Source organism: Bos javanicus, chromosome 24, assembly GCF_032452875.1.
Source record: "Bos javanicus breed banteng chromosome 24, ARS-OSU_banteng_1.0, whole genome shotgun sequence".
Lineage (NCBI taxonomy): Eukaryota > Metazoa > Chordata > Mammalia > Artiodactyla > Bovidae > Bos > Bos javanicus.
Window position 1 is genome coordinate 7,112,782 of NC_083891.1, and position 19,048 is coordinate 7,131,829.

The following is a 19,048-nucleotide window of genomic DNA, read 5'->3' on the forward strand; positions in this document are numbered from 1 at the left end:
GGAGTTTGGGATTAGCAGATGCAAACTATTACATATAGAATGGATACACAACAGGTCCTACTGAACAGCACAGAGAATTATAGTCAATATCCTGTGATAAACCATAATGGAAAAGAATATGAAAAAGAATGTCTATACATGTATAACTGAATCACTGTGCTGTACTGCATAAATTAACGCATTGGATCATTGAAAAAGCAAGAGAGTTCCAGAAAAGCATCTATTTCTGTTTGATTGATTATGCCAAAGCCTTTGACTGTGGATCACAATAAACTGTGGAAAATTCTGAAAGAGACAGGACTACCAAACCACCTGACCTGCCTCTTGAGAAGCCTATATGCAGGTCAGGAAGCAACAGTTAGAACTGGACATGGAACAACAGACCGGTTCCAAATAGGAAAAGGAGTACGTCAAGGCTGTATATTGTCACCCTGCTTATTTAACTTATATGCAGACTACATCATAAGAAATGCTGGGCTGGAAGAAGCACAAGCTGGAATCAAGATTGCCGGGAGAAATATCAATAACCTCAGATATGCAGATGACACCACCCTTATGGCAGAAAGTGAAAAGGAACTAAAAAGCCTCTTGATGAAAGTGAAAGAGGAGAGTGAAAAAGTTGGCTTACAGCTCAACATTCAGAATACTAAGATCATGGCATCTGGTTCCATCACTTCATGGGAAATAGATGGGGAAACAGTAGAAACAGTGTCAGATTTTGTTTTGGGGGGCTCCAAAATCACTGTAGATGGTGACTGCAGCCATGAAATTAAAAGACGCTTACTCCTTGGAAGGAAAGTTATGACCAATCTAGATAGCATATTCAAAAGCAGAGACATTATTTTGCCAACAAAGGTTTGTCTAGTCAAGGCTATGGTTTTTCCTGTGGTCATGTATGGATGTGAGAGTTGGACTGTGAAGAAAGCTGAGCGCCGAAGAATTGATGCTTTTGAACTATGGTGTTGGAGAAGACTCTTGAGAGTCCCTTGGACTGCAAGGAGACCCAACCAGTCCATCCTAAAGGAGATCAGTCCTGGGTGTTCTTTGGAAGGAATGATGCTAAAGCTGAAACTCCAGTACTTTGGCCACCTCATTCGAAGAGCTGACTCACTGGAAAAGACTCTGATGCTGGGAGGGACTGGGGGCAGAAGGAGAAGGGGACGACAGAGGATGAGATGGCTGGATGGCATCACTGACTCGATGGACTTTGAGTTTGAGTTTGAGTGGACTCCGGGAGTTGGTGATGGACAGGGAGGCCTGGCGTGCTGCGATTCATGGGGTCGCAAAGAGTCGGACACGACTGAGTGACTGAACTGAACTGAACTGTGCTGAAATCAACTATACTTCAACAAAATAAAGTTTTAAGAATAAACTGCTGCTGCTGCTGCTGCTAAGTTGCTTCAGTCATGTCCGAGTCTGTGCGACCCCATAGAATAAACTAATTAACCTAATTAAAATCAAACCATATTACAGGTTCAGTTCTTCAATGGCACTAGCCACTGTTCAAGTTCTCAATAGCCATGCATGGCCCGTGGCTTCCACTGGGCAGAGCAGATGAAGAACATTTCTATCATCACAGATGCTTCTACAGCCCGGTGCTCCTGACCAGGACACTTCCCTGCCTTGTGGACTCCAACAGTCTGTCCACTTCGCCCAGCTATCATAAAGGTTACAACCTGAATTCAAAACACACGTCGCAGAACCGGACACAACTGAAGCGACTTAACCACCACTACAACCACCACCACTCTATATTGAGCAAAAAGCTTATTCTGAGCCTACATTTTACACAGCTATTCAATATAACACATTGAGGGTTGCAAAACAGCCTGGCGAGACAATGGTTTGGATCCATGAAATTTTAAAAATTGGGAGGGGAGTTTGGGGGAGAACAGGTACATGCATGCGTATGGCTGAGTCCTTTCGCTATTCATCTGAAATTATCACAATATTGTTAATCGCCTATACCCCAATACAAAATAAAGTCCTAAAAAAAAATTAAGCTCAGGTAGGAGTCAAGAAGCGCTTCCCAGGTAGCGCTAAAAGAACCCGCCTGCCAGTGCAGGAGACGTAAGAGACATGAGTTCGATCCCTGGGTGGGGAAGATCCCCTAGAGGAGGGCATGGCAACCCACTCCAGTATTCTTGCCTGGAGAATCCCAGGGACCAAGCGGCCTGGCGGATTACAGTACACAGAATTGCAAACAGTCGGACACGACTGAAGCAACTTAGCATGCACGCATGCACAGAAATCAAGAAAAAGTAATTGCTTGAACAGGAGTGAGGTGGAAGGCTGTTGGTGCAAGCCTAGCAGTGCAGTTAAATTGCACCATGTCTGGGATCATCTGTCTCTAAACAAAGGCAAGAACCCAGAAAGGAACAGAAATGCTTGACGACCATCAGCTGTTTTCCGTCAACATCCTTGCTCTCTGCTCTCCTTTCCATCTCATCTCCCATCCTCCCACTTGGTCTCTGCTTTCCTTCTAATGACCCTGAAAGCACCACAGTCTTCTCAGGACCCACGTCTTCCACAATCCCTTATGAGAATTCGGGAATGCATTCTTCCCTTTAAACCCCTCCTCCTCCTCCTTCTCCACCTTCTCATCCTGCTTTTCAATGACAGCAGCTGCCATAATGGGGAACCTGTCACTATATGCCAAAGCACAGTGTGATGTGTCTTATTTTGTTATCTTATCTAACCTCAGAACAGCCACCTCTGGTAGGATTACAAGACCCTATTACAGAGCGGAAACCAAGGTGTAACTTACCTGGGCCACGTGATAAGAGCTGACGTCCGGCTGTGGACTCAGGCCTGGGTGTCTTCGAGGACTGTGTTCTTCACGGTGCAGGAGGCTGTCTTCAGCGTCCTCAAATCAGGATTCCCTGTTATGGTGGAAAGAGCTTTTTAACTAAGGGAATTTAAAAGCCCTCACTTTTCACCCTATTCCAGGATAAGTTCAGTGATTATTGTGGGGAAATTATCTAATGTCTCTGGATTTCAGTTTCTTTTTTGACCCTGATGCTGGGAAAGATTGAAGGCAGGAGAAGAAGGGGGCGACAGAGGATGAAAGAAGGTTGAATGGCATCACCTACTCGATGGACATGAATTGAGCAAACTCGGGGGAGATGGTGAGGACAGGGAAGCCTGGCGTGCCTCAGTCCGTGGAGTCACAAAGAGTCTGGCATGACTGAGCGACCGAACAACAAAAGCCTGTCAGAGGGATAGGATTTTTGAAGTCCCTTCCAGCTCAAAACTAAGAATTCTATTCTACCAATATATTTTAATTTCCTCCTAAGTATCTAATTTTTACCACATTTTAACTGATGACAACTAGTATTGACTATTGTCAATAGGAGCCAGGCATCTTACACTCATCTTGATCATAACCTGGGGAGGTGATTTCAGCATGGATTAAATTAATTCCGTGATGCAGAAATTGAAACTCAGGGCAGCTAAATAACTTGCCCCAACTATTTTATTTTATTTTATTTATTTATTTCTGGCTGCAATGGGTCTTCATTGCTTTGTGCGGGCTTTCTCCAGTTGCACCAGACGGGTTTCCTCTCCCTTGCGGTGCGCAGGCTTCTCGCTGCTGTGGTTTCTCTTGTTGAAGAGCACAGGCTCTAGAGGTTCAGGCTCCAGCAGTTGTGGCATGGGCTTAGTAGCTCCTCGGCAAGTGGAATCTTCCCAGACCAGGGATAGAACCCGTGTCCCCCGGATTGGCAGGTGGGCTCTCAACCACTGGGTCACCAGGTAAGTCCCAACTTGCCCCCAGTATGAAGGATGGTGGCTGAACCCAAACTCAAAGCACTTGACTCTGGACTCAAAGTCTGCACTGACCCTCAGTCATGCCCACAGCTCCTCCCCTCCCTGGTCAGAGGCTGTATGCTAGACTTTTCATAGCACACAGACATCTAGCGCTAGAGAGAAGTAGTGCAGAGACACATTAACTTTCAAGAAAAAATACACAACCGAGGAAAAAACAAGCAAACATATCTTGATGGCTGGCCTCCTAACAGGCTGTGAGGCAGCAGGCATATTCAACTTTTACTTGTCTCTTTGAACCCACAAATGGACTTTCATTTGTGAGTTAAGCTGCAAGGGCATGCGTGCTCAGTCGTGTCCGACTCTGCGACCCCGCCAGGCTCCCCTGTCCATAGCATTTCATGGAATCTTCAAAAAAAATCATATGACAAACACTGATTGTAGCAGCACCACTAAACTTAAAATCCCATGTAGTTTTTTTTTTTTTTTAATTGGCATTTCTCCCATAAAAGTCACTTTTAAGACTGGAGAAGGGAAAGGCTACCCACTCCAGTATTCTGGCCTAGAGAATTCTACGGACTGTACAGTCCATGGGGTCGCAAAGAGTCGGACACGACTGAGCAACTTTCACTTTCACTGAAGGACTAGGTAAATTCTGGCTCAGTAATACTATCAAAAAAGGAACCTTTAGCACTTTCATTGCCTAAAGTCCATGAACACTGGAAGCCTTATATGGGAACTGAGCCCCTCTCATGTTTGGCAAACAGTAATGGTTTCTAAGGGCAATTAAGACATTTCTGGAGCTATCGCTGATTATTCTGTTGAACTAGGAACTCTCCTCATGTAAGTTTATAAACTTTGTTTTCTCATTAGCTTAATCAAATGTATCATATGAAAATCCCTCCCCTGGAGTGAAAACACGGATAGATATTTGACGAAGCAAACACAGTAACATTTTAATTATAGCATCTAGGTGGTGGAGATTTGGATGTTGACTGTACAGCTCTTTCCACTTTTATATTTGAAAGTTTTTACAGTGAAATGTTGGGAGAAAGATCCCCTTTTTATAAAATATGTATTGCATATTCTATGAATGGGCTTCCCAGGTGGAGCTAGTGGTAAAGAACCCACCTGCCAATGCAGATAGATACCAGAGACAAGGGTTCCATGCCTGGGTTGAGAAGATCCCCTGGAGGAGGGCATGGCAACCCACTCCAGTATTCTTGCCTGGAGAAGCCCATGGACATAGAATCCTGGCGGGCTACGGTCCATGGGGTCACAAAGAGTCAGACACGACTGAAGAGACTTAGCATGCATCTCTATGAATACTTATTGACTCCTCACTATATGCCAGGTGCTGGTATATGCTGAACACTGGGGTTTGATGCAATGATCCTGCAGCGTTGGCTTAGGCTGGACTTAGAGCCCAAGGCAGAGGACCAGATATCCTTTCATTTGAGACAGGAACACTCCCACGGCCTATGCATGAGAAGACTTCCCCCCATGAGCCTAAGAACAGTGAACTGATTCAAGACTGTCAAATAAGTTTGCAAGTCATTCTGAAAACTCCTCACCCACTACCCACTCCTACCACTTCCAAAAACCCCACCTTAGAGGACAATCCCTCCCAAATAGGACAACGACCAAAGACTGTTTGAAATGTCCTCCTTTTACTCTATAAAATCATCCTCTCAAACCTCTTTGAGTCTCTTCATTGTGGTTTAGTCACTCAGTCATGTTGGACTCTTTGGGACCTCATGGACGGTAGCCCGCCAGGCTCCTCTGTCCTTGGGATTGTCTCAGCAAGAAGACTGGAGTGGGTTGCCATTTCCTCCTTCAGGGGATCTTCCCAACTCAGGGATAGAACCCCAGTCTCCTGCATTGGAAGGCGGGTTCTTTAGCGCTGAGCCACTGGGGAACCCTTGAGTTTCTTGCAGGAGTGCAATAGTAGCTGACTCCGTCTTGACAGAACTCTGAAAAAACAGACTTTGATGAGCTTCACAGGTGATCTTCAACCTTTAGACAGTCCTCAGCTACCACTATCTACATGCTTCATTAAAATCAGTTGTGACAACCCTTCACAACAAATCGGTCATGGTTGGTTATTCATTCATAGGTTCTTGTTGGCTATGCATTTTACATACAGCAGTATGCACATGTCCATTCCAAACTCCCTAACTATCCCTCCCCCTTCCCTCCCCCAGCCCTGAACAAACATAAGTTGGTTCTCTAAGTTTGTAAGTCGCTTTCTGTTTTATTAATAAGTTCATCTGTATCATTTTTTTTTTTAGATCCCACACATAAGGGATATCATACTGCATTTCTCCTTCTCTGACTTAACTACTTCACTCAGTATGACACTCTCTAGGTTCATCCACAGTGCCGCAAAGGGCATTATCTCATTCTTTTCAATGGCCGAGGTATATTCCATTGTATATATATACATATATATATGTATATATATACACATATACATATATATATGTATATATATACACACCACGTCTTCTTCATTCATTCCACTTTACATTTTTTATTTGACTGTGCTTTATCTGTGGCACACAGGATCTTTGATCTTCACTGCAGCATGCGGGATCCTTAGTGTAGCATGCAAGCTCTGAACTGTGGCTTGTGCAATATAGTTCTCTGTATAGTATAGTATGGTGAAGTCGCTCAGTCATGTCCGACTCTTTGCGACCCCATGGACTGTAACCTACCAGACTTCTCTGTCCATGGGATTTTCCAGGCAATAGTACTAGAGTGGATTGCCATCTTCTCCAGGGGATCTTCCCAACCCAGGGATTGAACCCAGGTCTACCACATTGTAGACAGGCGCTTTACCGTCTGAGCCACCAGGGAAGTCCTAGTTCTCTGACGGGGGATCAAACCCCAGGCCCCTTGCTTCAGGAGCACCAGGGAAGTCCTCTAAAGTCCATCACACTCCTCTTGCAAGGTGAGCTGATGAAGTCAATATTTTATTGACTACAATAAAAACAGAGCGAATACCCAGGATAAGGATGCCAGGATACGCTTCCTACTTTCCTATCCTTGGGAACTATTTTAGAAGGAACACATAGAATTGATTGTGCTGTATACTGCCTAATGACAAGGTCATCCTATGCCATTCTTCAACTGTTTGGAGCCAACAAAATACAAACTTCACTATAAAAGCATGGAAATCAGAAACAGTGATTTAAAATGTCAGACCCATGAATTTCAGATGAATTCCAGCTGTCCATGAACATATACCAAACATGTTTTGGGCAGAAAATTTATAGTCCAGGCACCTTTGGTCATTCAGAGCCTAGAAATGAAATTGTTCACACCTGGTTCCTAGAATCTGAACTGTTACCCCTTTAACTGGGGCTTCCCAGGTGATGCAGTGGTAAAGAATCCACCTGCCAACGCAGGAGATGCAAGAGATGTGGGTTTGATCCATGAATCAGGAAGATCCACTGGAGAAGGGCATGGCAACCCACTCCAGTGTTCTTGTCTGGAAAATCCCATAGGCAAAGCAGCCTGACGGGCTACAGTCCATGGGGTCGCAAAGAGTCAGACACAGCTGAGCGACTGAGCACTCAGACACACAGCACTCCCCTTTAATTGCTCACCATTATTTATAAAATCAGCAGCATTAACGGTTGCCTGCCCCCTTCACAAGGCAGTTAAGAGGGAAAGATCCCCAGCTGTAGAGCTTTACCCCTCGATTCTTCAGCGTGCACAGTTGGTGGTGCTTTGGGTAAACGTCAAGGCGATTTAAATGGACCTGATCGCCTTTCACGTAGCCAGGTTGGAAACCCCACTCTTCCATGCTCGATAGGAAGTGTCAGCAGCCACCGTCGTAACTTTCTCCGAGTCCCTTTCCGAGCAGGGGAGGCTGTTGTCAGATGATGCCGTCTGTAAACAGAGTAGAAGGGAGAGAAATAAAGGGAGCGGGTTAGTTGCAACAAATGCTTTGGTCAGTGGTTCTCCACCCCTTCTCCTCGCCCACCTCCAAATGCAGATGCCAAAAAAGCGAGATCCTTCCTTTTCCAGCCACTTTTGTGGTTCAGGGAGGGAGGCCATGAGACCCCCTCTGCCCAGAGAGATGTAGGCAGAGCGACCTCCGGGAAAGATATTTCTCCGTGGATACAGGAGATGGGTGTGTGGGAAGGGTGGCCTTTTCCACCCTGACAGCCCTCCTTTCCTGCATTCACACCTGGCCGCGTGAAGACCTGCTGTCTGTGGGTGTGGCAACGACCTGGTGGCCTTGAAGCATGCCACCTGAGGATAAAACCTGAACCTGTGACAGATGTTGAAACGTAAGGAAATGTGACTTCCCTGGTGGTCCAGTGGCTAAGATTCCGTGTCCCCAATAGAGGGGGTCCAGGTTCGATCTCTAGTCAGGGAACTAGATAAAGCATTCGCATGACACAGCGAAAGATCCCGTATGCTGCAACTAAAACTGAGCCCAGCCAAAATAAATAAATAAAAGTATTAAAAAAAAAAAAAAACGGAAACATAAAGAAAGAAAAGAGCATGGGACCCCCATGATGCTAAATCACAAACCAATCCAGAAGCACCTCCCGCTAAACATCTTATCAAATTTGCAATAAATGTGCTTTCTTAACAGGACACCTAAAAGAACAACAGTGACTCAGTTTTAGCATTGCTGCTGCTGCTAAGTCACTTCAGTCGTGTCCGACTCTGTGCGACCCCATAGATGGCAGCCCACCAGGCTCCGCCATCCCTGGAATTCTCCAGGCAAGAACACTGGAGTGGGTTGCCATTTCCGTCTCCAATGCAGGAAAGTGAAAAGTGAAAGTGAAGTCGCTCAGTCGTGTCCGACCCTTCGCGACCTCATGGACTGCAGCCCACCAGGCTTCTACATCCATGGGATTTTCCAGGCAAGAGTACCTGAGTGGGGTGCCATTGCCTTCTCCACAGTTTTAGCATTGGGACCTACCAAATCATAGAGGTTCTAAAAATATAACACAAAAATAACTCAAGATTTGGCAACAGTAATAGCCAAAATCCATGAACAACCAGTTTCAACAGCTTGTAGTTCATGGAAATATTTACCTGGCAAGAATAAGAACCTGCTGGAACAGTTCCAGAGTTCCTCAGCCTCCAGGTCAATTTAGAATGAATGCCAGCCTTCTCTGGAAGGAATTTCACAACACCCTCTTCATTGAGAACGTGCTGACTTACCCTACAGACACAGCTATAAAGACCAAGGAGGGCCTTCCCTGGTGGGCCAGTGGCTAAGACCCCACGCTCCCAACGCAGGGGGCCCAGGTTCCATCCCTGGCCGGGGAACTAGATCCCACATGCCACAACTAAAACAGCTCACATGCTTGCAGCTGACACTTGGCACAGCCAAATAAATATTTAAAATAAAGATATATTCTTGTTACAAAAGGCCAAAGAAATAATGAGAATTTTTTCTTATATAGGAAACACCTCCAGAAAGATTGGCAATTTTGTTTTTAATAGCAACTCATTGGACTTCCCTGATGGCTCATCAGGGAAATGGTCTGCCTGCAATGAAGGAGACACAGGAGACTTGGGTTCAATCCCTGGGTCGCAAAGATTCCCTGGAGGAAGAAATGGCAACCCACCCCAGTTTTCTTGCTTGAAAAATTCCATGGACAGAGGAACCTGGCAAGCTACAGTGTACACGGTCGCAAGAGTCAGACACAACTGAGGGACTAGGCACACAGTCTTTGCAATATCCCAGGTGGGGTGGGATAAAGAATAATCACTGCCATTTTATAGGGAAAAAAATACAAAGAACATGAGATTAAGTGATCACTTATACATCATAGTCAACATTCAGCCCCACATAAACAGCCAGGGACTTCCCTGGTGGCCCAATAGTTAAGACTCCACGTTTCCAGAGCAAGGCGCTCACGTTCAATCTCCTGTCAGGGAGCTCATGAGAAGAACTGACTCCTTTGAAAAGACCTTGATGCTGGGAAAGATTGAAGGCAGGAAGAGAAGGGGACGACAGAGGATGAAACTGTTGGATGGCACCACTGACTCAACGGACAGGAGTTTGAGTAAACTAGAGGAGATGGTAAAGGACAGGGAAGCCTGGAGAGCTGCAGTCCATGGGGTCTTGAAGAGTCAGACACGACTGAGCGACTGAACAACAACCCAACCTCCAATCTGAATGCCAACGTCTGTTTTAAAGTATTTTATGAGTATACCCTATTTCTGAATTTCTTGTTTAAGCCTTAAGATTAAGACAAAGATTTAACTCTTCTATGTGCCCACACATTCACGTCCTACCCACTCCTCCTTTCCCCATTCTACCAATTTATCAATGACTTAACCAAAAATTATACCCAATTTTTGGTGAAATCATTATCCAGGTGTTTACATTATTATATGCATGTAAACATGTTTAGGCTTTATGCAGAGTACATCATGAGAAACGCTGGACTGGAAGAAACACAAACTGGAATCAAGATTGCCGGGAGAAATATCACTAACCTCAAATATGCAGATGACACCACCCTTATGGCAGAAAGTGAAGAGGAACTCAAAAGCCTCTTGATGAAAGTGAAAGAGGAGAGTGGAAAAAGTTGGCTTAAAGCTCAACATTCAGAAAATGAAGATCATGGCACCTGGTCCCACCACTTCATGGGAAATAGATGGGGAAACAGTGGAAACAGTGCCAGACTTTATTTTTCTGGGCTCCAAAATCACTACAGATGGTGACTGCAGCCATGAAATTAAAAGACACTTACTCCTTGGAAGGAAAGTTATGACCAACCTAGATAGCATATTCAAAAGCAGAGACATTATTTTGCCAACAAAGGTTCGTCTAGTCAAGGCTATGGTTTTTCCTGTGGTCATGTATGGATGTGAGAGTTGGACTGTGAAGAAGGCTGAGCGCTGAACAATTGATGCTTTTGAACTATGGTGTTGGAGAAGACTCTTGCAGAAGACTACAAGGAGATCCAACCAGTCCATTCTGAAGGAGATCAGCCCTGGGATTTCTTTGGAAGGAATGATGCTAAAGCTGAAACTCCAGTACTTTGGCCACCTCATGCGAAGAGTTGACTCATTGGAAAAGACTGATACTGGGAGGGATTGGGGGCAGGAGGAGAAGGGGACGACAGAGGATGAGATGGCTGGATGGCATCACTGACTCGATGGACGTGAGTCTGAGTGAACTCTGGGAGTTGGTGATGGACAGGGAGGCCTGGCGTGCTGCGATTCATGGGGTAGCAAAGAGTCGGACACGACTGAGCGACTGATCTGATCTGATCTGATGGCTCATATTGGTAAAGAATCCACCTCCAATGCAGAAGACACAGGAGACACAGATTCTATCCCTGGGTAAGGATAATTCCCTGGAGAAGGAAATGGCAACCCACTCCTGTATCCTTGCCTGGAGAATCCCATGGACAGAGGAGCCTGGCGGGCTACAGTCCATGGCATCGCAGAGTCGGATATGACTGAGCGACTGAGCAGTGTGGAGAATGGTCTCTACCGCAGCCTGTAGCCGTGGAGCAGCAGAGAACAGCTGTGAAGGCGTTGCCCAGAACAGCACCTCCATCATGGCATGTTCTCAAGCAGATCACTTTTAGGAAACAACAACAGACACAGCACTTGAGAATCTGGGAAATGATTCTCTTAAAATATCCATGCCTCCATAGTTTAGAACAGTTTTCACGTACTTTACCTCTAGACTTAATCCATACGCTTAACACAGTTTGAGGACTACTGTTTTAAAACAAGTCTTTCTGGTAACGTGGGATTCAAAAGGCAGAGAGAAATAAAAACACTGACTTTCTTACTTTCTCCTTATTTTTCACTTGTCACCTTTACTTTTTTTTTGTTTCTACAGAAACAAAGAGCTTTAGTTACTCTGTTCTTCTGAAACACTTCCTCCTCACCTAACACAACAGTGGGGAAAGTGGCTCAGCAGCTTCTATGTGATCCTGATGTTCAATAACCTATATTTCTCTAGAGTCTAGACTACGCAAATAGAATCATCAACAATGACAATTTTCTTTTTTTCTCATTTTAAAATTTTAACTGGAAACGTCTATGGTCCTGTTGGCAAGATGCCAACATTTTAAGATGTATATGTACGTTATAGATTTAAAAAAAAAGAGATTCATGATACTTAAGGATTTTAAGATAAAGATGATTTTAAGAATTCAAGATGAAGAAAAGAAATATTTCAATAATTCTATAATCACCCTTATCTTTATTGTGAACAATTTTGGCATATGTGCCTGCTAAGTAAAATTATATTAATTTTAGTAAAATTTTAAGAAAGTCACCAAACCCTAGATGCTGAATATTATGGAAACATTATAACTGTACTTTCCAGGTTCTTATCATCTCTTTGTGGAGACCAGGCAGTTAATCAGTCAAACAGTGTATGATTAATTGCTGAAATGAGAGCTATGAAAATATAATATCTAAAAAAAAGAAAATATCTGATTCAGTATCATTAAAGACTTAGACTATTAGGAAATTTGCTCCAGAACCTTATCTTGTCATTTATTTAGATGAAAAATAAATTTCACTAAGCTGTGAATTGCTGAGAAATGCAACTGAAAAGTTCATACTAAAATTCAAACAGATTACCTTAATATATTTTCAACCTCTGGGTCTAAGCATATTCATTTATACCACAAGTTCTGAATAGAAACAAACATCATGATACTAAAATTGAATTTTAGTCTAATGCCAACACAGAAATGAAAATTGAAAAACTACAGCACAATATGATATATTTATTTCTTTTATTCAGAGTTTTATGAAGAGTTTGAAGCTATTTGAACATTCCAACTTCTTACATTTTAACTTCCTCTGAAAACAATAGACATATATTCCCACCCTGTTACAATTTTATCTCCCAGTTCCTATAGAGAAATCCTTTCAACTGAAACAGTTTACAAAAAGGTCAAAATCCAAGATTCTATCAATTAATGAAGTTTAGCAATTTAGTAGTTGATAAATGTTACATAATTCTTTCATGCCCTTGAGCTAATAATGCATATTAATTAAATTATTAATTTAGTTAAATGCAAAATTAACATTTAATCTTCTTGTTCCATGGCAAACTTGTCTTTTCATCACATGGCAAATGCCGATAGCTTGAAAAGCCACAAATGATTAGATACGTATGTAGCTATTTCAGTATATAGAAAAGAAAAAAAATCAGTATCTGGTTCATGTTTTTCTAAAAACTCAAGTTCAGACTTCCCTTTTCAGTCAGCATTTGCCACACATCTGTATTCCACCAATTGTCTCTAAGGTGTAAGCAGTGAAAAACTGGTTCTTCAGAAGTAGACCAAGAAAAGAAAGAAAATGAAATCACCTTTAAAGCAATGAAACCCAACCACTAACCATCATTACTGGGGAAATAAGTAGTCAGGGTTTCAGTGAGACCTAAATATAAACTTCTGCATACCAAACCTTAGCTGTACTTCTCAACCGAAGGCTCCAAAAATTACATGGTTTCTAATAAGTGAATTGGGCTTCCCTGGTGGCTCAGTGGTAAAGAATCTGCCTGCAACTCAGGAGACCTGGGTTCAGCCTCTGGGTTGGGAATATTCCCTGGAGAAGGAAATTGCAACCCACTCCAGTATTCTTGTGTGGAAAACCCCATGGACAGAGGAGCCTGGGGGACTACAGTCCACGGGGTCACAGAAGAATCAGATATGTTAGCAGCTCAACAACAATACGTGAAATAAATTTGTATTTTTTCCATAATCAAAGGATATAGATCAAAGTTTGGGTTCTTTAAGCAACCTTGTTGCTTCCTGAAGTGGCATTCTCATGCAAAAGTGAGGTCATCACCAGGTAAATCAAGATACCAGCTCAGAAAGCGATCAAAGTCGTGAAAAAGTCATTTTGTAAATTATTGAGGGGCATGCAAACACACTCTATTGAGAGTTCCAAGGTTACAGCAGAGAAAAGTATTGAAGTGTATTATTGCCTTGTGCTTCATCATTTTCATTGAAACGGCTTCGTTTGGAGACCTATAGGGAAAGGCAGTGCTGTACCAAAGGAAGGCAAAGAGGCTGTAGATTTTAACCTTTCATGGAATCATTTAGATTTCCTTTTTTACCTTTAATCTATTCATGTGGAAGAAATATTCTGGAAATGAATCTCTACCTCTCCCCAAAAATCAATTCTTGTTTTTGAACAGGGAATTTTGTTAGATATTGCTCATCTTGCACAAATCAATATAGAATGAATTAAAATGTTATTTCTGGAAAGAAGAAAAAAAAAGGCTGAGTTACAGTTGGAAGACTTCTGGACGGGAGGTGGCAAGAACAAAATAAAAGCAAATTAATAACAGGATGTTTTCCATCCAGAGCTAATTCATCTACTGACAATGAAAGGGTTGGAAAAAGTTCTCTTGGTTATGGATTGGGTTGGCCCAGAACTTTTAAACAACCAAAAACACTGCTACAAATCATATGCGCCATGAGAAACACTGTTACAACTAAACATTTAACTAAATGGAAAAAAAAGTTCTGCCCTTTAGGCAATGCTAAGTTCTTAACCTTGTTATGATAAAAGTTGTCCCTTTAAATAATTCAATAAAACAAAAGCTTTTCTTTATTTCCATAAATGGGTCAAAAGTATATGCAGGAACTGATAACGCTCTATATATAGAGTAAACGCTCTGAGCACAGCAGAGTCTTCATACCCCTGCAAACAATTCTTTTAGGGAAAAAAAAGAAAACAAAAAATAGAAATAACGTAGAAAATTTCATTCTAAGGGAATCTTGTATCTATTCTGTAGCTAATATACCTAAAAATCATTAATTATCAAATGATTGTCAATCAGAATTATTTTTAATTCAGTTCAGTTCAGTCACTCAGTCATGTCCAACTCTTTGCGACCCCATGGACTGCAGCATGTCAGGCTTCCCTGTTCATCACCAACTCCTGGGGCTTGCTCAAACTCATGTCCCTTGAGTCGGTGATGCCATCCAACCATCTCATCCTCTATTGTCCTCTCATCCTCTATTGTCCCCTCCTCCTCCTGCCTTCAATTTTTCCCAGCATCAGGGTCTTTTCAAATGAGTCAGATGTTCACATCAGGTGGCCAAAGTACTGGAGTTTCAGCTTCAGCATCAGTCCTTCCAATGAATATTCAGGACTGATTCCCTTTAGGATGGACTTGTTGGATCTCCTTGCACTCCAAGGGACTCTAAAGAGTCTCCTCCAACACCACAGTTCAAAAGCATCAATTCTTCTGCACTCAGCTTTCTTTATAGTCCAAACATCACATCCATACCTGACTACTGGAAAAACCTTAGCTTTGACCAGACGGACCTTTGTTGGCAAAGTAATGTCTCTGCTTTTTAATATGCTGTGTAGTTGGTCATAACTTTTCTTCCAAGGAGTAAGCGTCTTTGATTAATTATTTTTAATTAAGATACTTCAAATTTTTTAAAGTGTTTTAGTTTAGGCAATATTTATTAAAGTTAAAATATAGAAAAATCAGAAGTGAAATTCAAATAACCTCCTCTCTGTTCCTCATTTTAATGAGATGACTTTATTCTAAGAGGATTTTCACTTTTCTTTGATCTCTATCAAAACTCAACATAAACTGACTGATGTCGGTAGACTTACAAGGTTCATAAATGGTAGCTGGAGAAAATTAACAAAAGAATTTCTGACTAGCGGAGGGAATCTCTCAGAGTGAGCAGAAACTTTTCAGTCAATGAAGTTCATCTGCCACTAATGGGTCAATAATTGTGTGCACTTAGTCATTTCAGTCATGTCCGACTCTTTGTAACCCCATGGACTGTAGCCCTCCAGGCTCCACTGTCTGTGGGATTCTCCAGGCAAGAATACTGGAGTGGGTTGCCATTTCTTTCTCCAGGGGATCTTCCTGACCCTAGGATCAAACCCATGTCTCTTATGTCTCCTCCACTGGCAGATGGGTTCTTCACTAGTGAAACTTATTGAGTGACAGTTGCTCAGTCATGCCTGACTCTTTGTAATCCCATGGACTGTAGCCCGCCACGCTCCTCTGTCCATGGAATTCTCCAGGCAAGATTACTGGTGTGGGTTGCCATTTCCTTCTCCAATGAAACCTATTAGAGGTTGTTTATTTTTAATTATAATACAAGGCACTGAAAAGATTTCAAATGTTTTCACATAATTTTCCAAGAAATGGTCAACACTGGTATACTGTCCCACATCTATGCCTTCTAGATACTTTATTATCTGATGGGGATGAGTTATCCAGGTAATCTCACTATTCTACAAAATAAATAAATAAATCTAATCATGCCTACAGTAGGTAATACTACTTGATTACCTCATAAAATAGAATGTGAAAGATCTACATTTAAATGTGCTTAATTAAAAGTGATCATATTTAACACACAGCTAACATCCTTATGGCAGAAAGTGAAGAGGAACTCAAAAGCCTCTTGATGAAAGTGAAAGTGGAGAGTGAAAAAGTTGGCTTAAAGCTCAACATTCAGAAAACGAAGATCATGGCATCCGGTCCCATCACTTCATGGGAAATAGATGGGGAAACAGTGGAAACAGTGTCAGACTTTATTTTTGGGGGCTCCAAAATCACTGCAGATGGTGACTGCAGCCATGAAATTAAGACGCTTACTCCTTGGAAGGAAAGTTATGACCAACCTAGATAGCATATTCAAAAGCAGAGACACTACTTTGCCAACAAAGGTTTGTCTAGTCAAGGCTATGGTTTTTCCTGTGGTCATGTATGGATGTGAGAGTTGGACTGTGAAGAAGGCTGAGCGCCGAACAATTGACGCTTTTGAACTGTGGTGTTGGAGAAGACTCTTGAGAGTCCCTTGGACTGCAAGGAGATCCAACCAGTCCATTCTGAAGGAGATCAGCCCTGGGATTTCTTTGGAAGGAATGATGCTAAAGCTGAAACTCCAATACTTTGGCCACCTCATGCGAAGAGTTGACTCATTGGAAAAGACTCTGATGCTGGGAGGGATTGGGGGCAGGAGGAGAAGGGGATGACAGAGGATGAGATAGCTGGATGGCATCACTGACTCGATGGACGTGAGTTTGAGTGGACTCCGGGAGCTGGTGATGGACAGACAGGGAGGCCTGGCGTGCTGCGATTCATGGGGTCGCAAAGAGTCGGACACAACTGAGTGACTGAACTGAACTGATTCATGGGAAAGTGCTCACATTTTTATACATATTGAACTATTTTGATTTCATTAGCACATTTTTTGGTTCATTAACATAGTGAAACCTTAGGTACCACCTTCCCCTCTGTAAGCAAGAAGAGGCAGGTCCTATTGGAACAGACTCCTGTCTTCCCACCGTGGAGTAGCCATGCGACCCCACTGGACGCATCTGAGAATTTTATTATTCTGGCCACAGAGATTGGTTCAAGAAGGAATATATGATCCAGTTTAAGCAATGTGGAGTCTTGGCTAGCATGTCTCTGCTGTACCTGAGAGGAAAGAAACACCTTTTCTCCACTGATTACAAAACTACAACAATGTGTCTCGAGGGCTACCAGCAATCAAGCCCCTCATCACATGGAAAGCTTGAGAACAGAGCTGACAGCCAGAGACGACAGGCGAAATGAAAAGGTCAGGATGGCATGGAATCCCTGGTTCGAGTTCTGGGAGCGAGCTACCCACCAAACCATGAAGTTATCATCTATGGTTTGGGGGAGTAAAGGCATTGCCTATTTAAAGATGGAATAAACCATCTTCAGTTCCTTGATAATCATCTCTCTCAAGATTACATTAGGTCTTACTGAACCCTACCTTTCTAAGACAACTCATCTCACTTATAATTACTTTTGCAGTTTGGACACATAATAGAAGCTCAAGAAATACTTTCGGAATCAATGAGTGAACCAATGACTAAAGGAATTCATTAGCAGTGAAACATGAAAAGTGTGAAGGTGTTAGTTGCTCAGTCGTGTCTGACTCTTTGCGACCCCGTAGACTGTAGCCCACCAGGCTCCTCTGTCCACAGAATTCTCCAGGCAAGAATAGTGGGGTGGGTAGCCATTCCCTTCTCCAGGGGATCTTCCTGACCCAGGGATAGAAGCTGCATCTCCTGCATTCTAGGCAGGTTCTTTACCTCTAAGCCACGGGGGAGCCCATAAAGCAGGTATAAATTGTTATTTCCCAGAAATGTGGAGGGGAATGTCCCTTAGATTGATCACAGCATTTATCATATGAACAGGTGGTACATTTTTCTACCCATTTAAGTGCAGGCAGAGAAGCTAAAGACAGGGTTTAAGTATAGCTAGAACTTCTTCTGTAAGGAAGTTCTTGCTCAGGGTGTGCAAAGAGAACTGGCTGAGCACGGGTAAAGGAAATGAAAAAGGCGGACAACCATGGCTACTAGTACAATAGGGCAATCTCATTATTCATTAGCAAAAAAAAATCAGAATTAACGCTTTTCCTTATGCACCAAACATGTGGAGAAGTCCTCCCAAGAGTTCAACTTCACTGAATCTTGTTCCTATGTTAGTATATTAGTTAAAAGAAAACTTAATGAGGCCATACAAAGGACAGCAGTGGTCACCTCCCCCAGTAATAGAAGATAAAGTCCCCCAGATACACCACCAGCCAGGCCTCTGTCAGAGTTTTTCTGCCATGGCTTAGACAAGAGTATTTTTTGTTTAAGCGACAGAGTAATCCCCTAGAGAAGATAGTAGGTCATTCATTTACTTATGCTACAATTCTTTCCCAGACAATCACAGATAGAAATGCTCCAAATAATAGAAAGCCTGAAAAAAGGAAGGAAGTATATCCTACTGGCTTCGAACATAGATTTTTGGAGCCAGACTGTGTGACTTTAAAACTGGTGTTTTTGTGGTTTGTTTGTTTTTTTTTTGGTATGTGTGTGTGGCTATGGGAAGGTTCACCTCTGTGCTTCACTTTCATTTTTGATAACCCTCAGGTGTCTGCCTTGCATAGGGCTTAGGAAATGCGAAATAAACGTTAAGCATTAGAAGTATTAGGTATTAGAAGTATGACTTAGCAGACATGACTTAGCGACTGAACAACACTGAAGCCCAATTCATTTGCTATTATAATTGAGAAATGGTGTAAAATCCAGCTCTCGTTTCATCCATTGATTCCATTAACTGCATTCTGGGAGAACTCCAATTTTTTTTTTTTTTTTGCAGAGTAATGGATTCTTCTGTCTTTAAAGACATATCAATGCATGTATTGATTTTCTAGGCAAGTGTCACACCCCATAGTCACAGTTAGGCTTGTAATTCTCAGTCAGTGCCAAATGGGGCTAACAATTTGCCAGCCACAAGAAAAAAGGTGCGAAA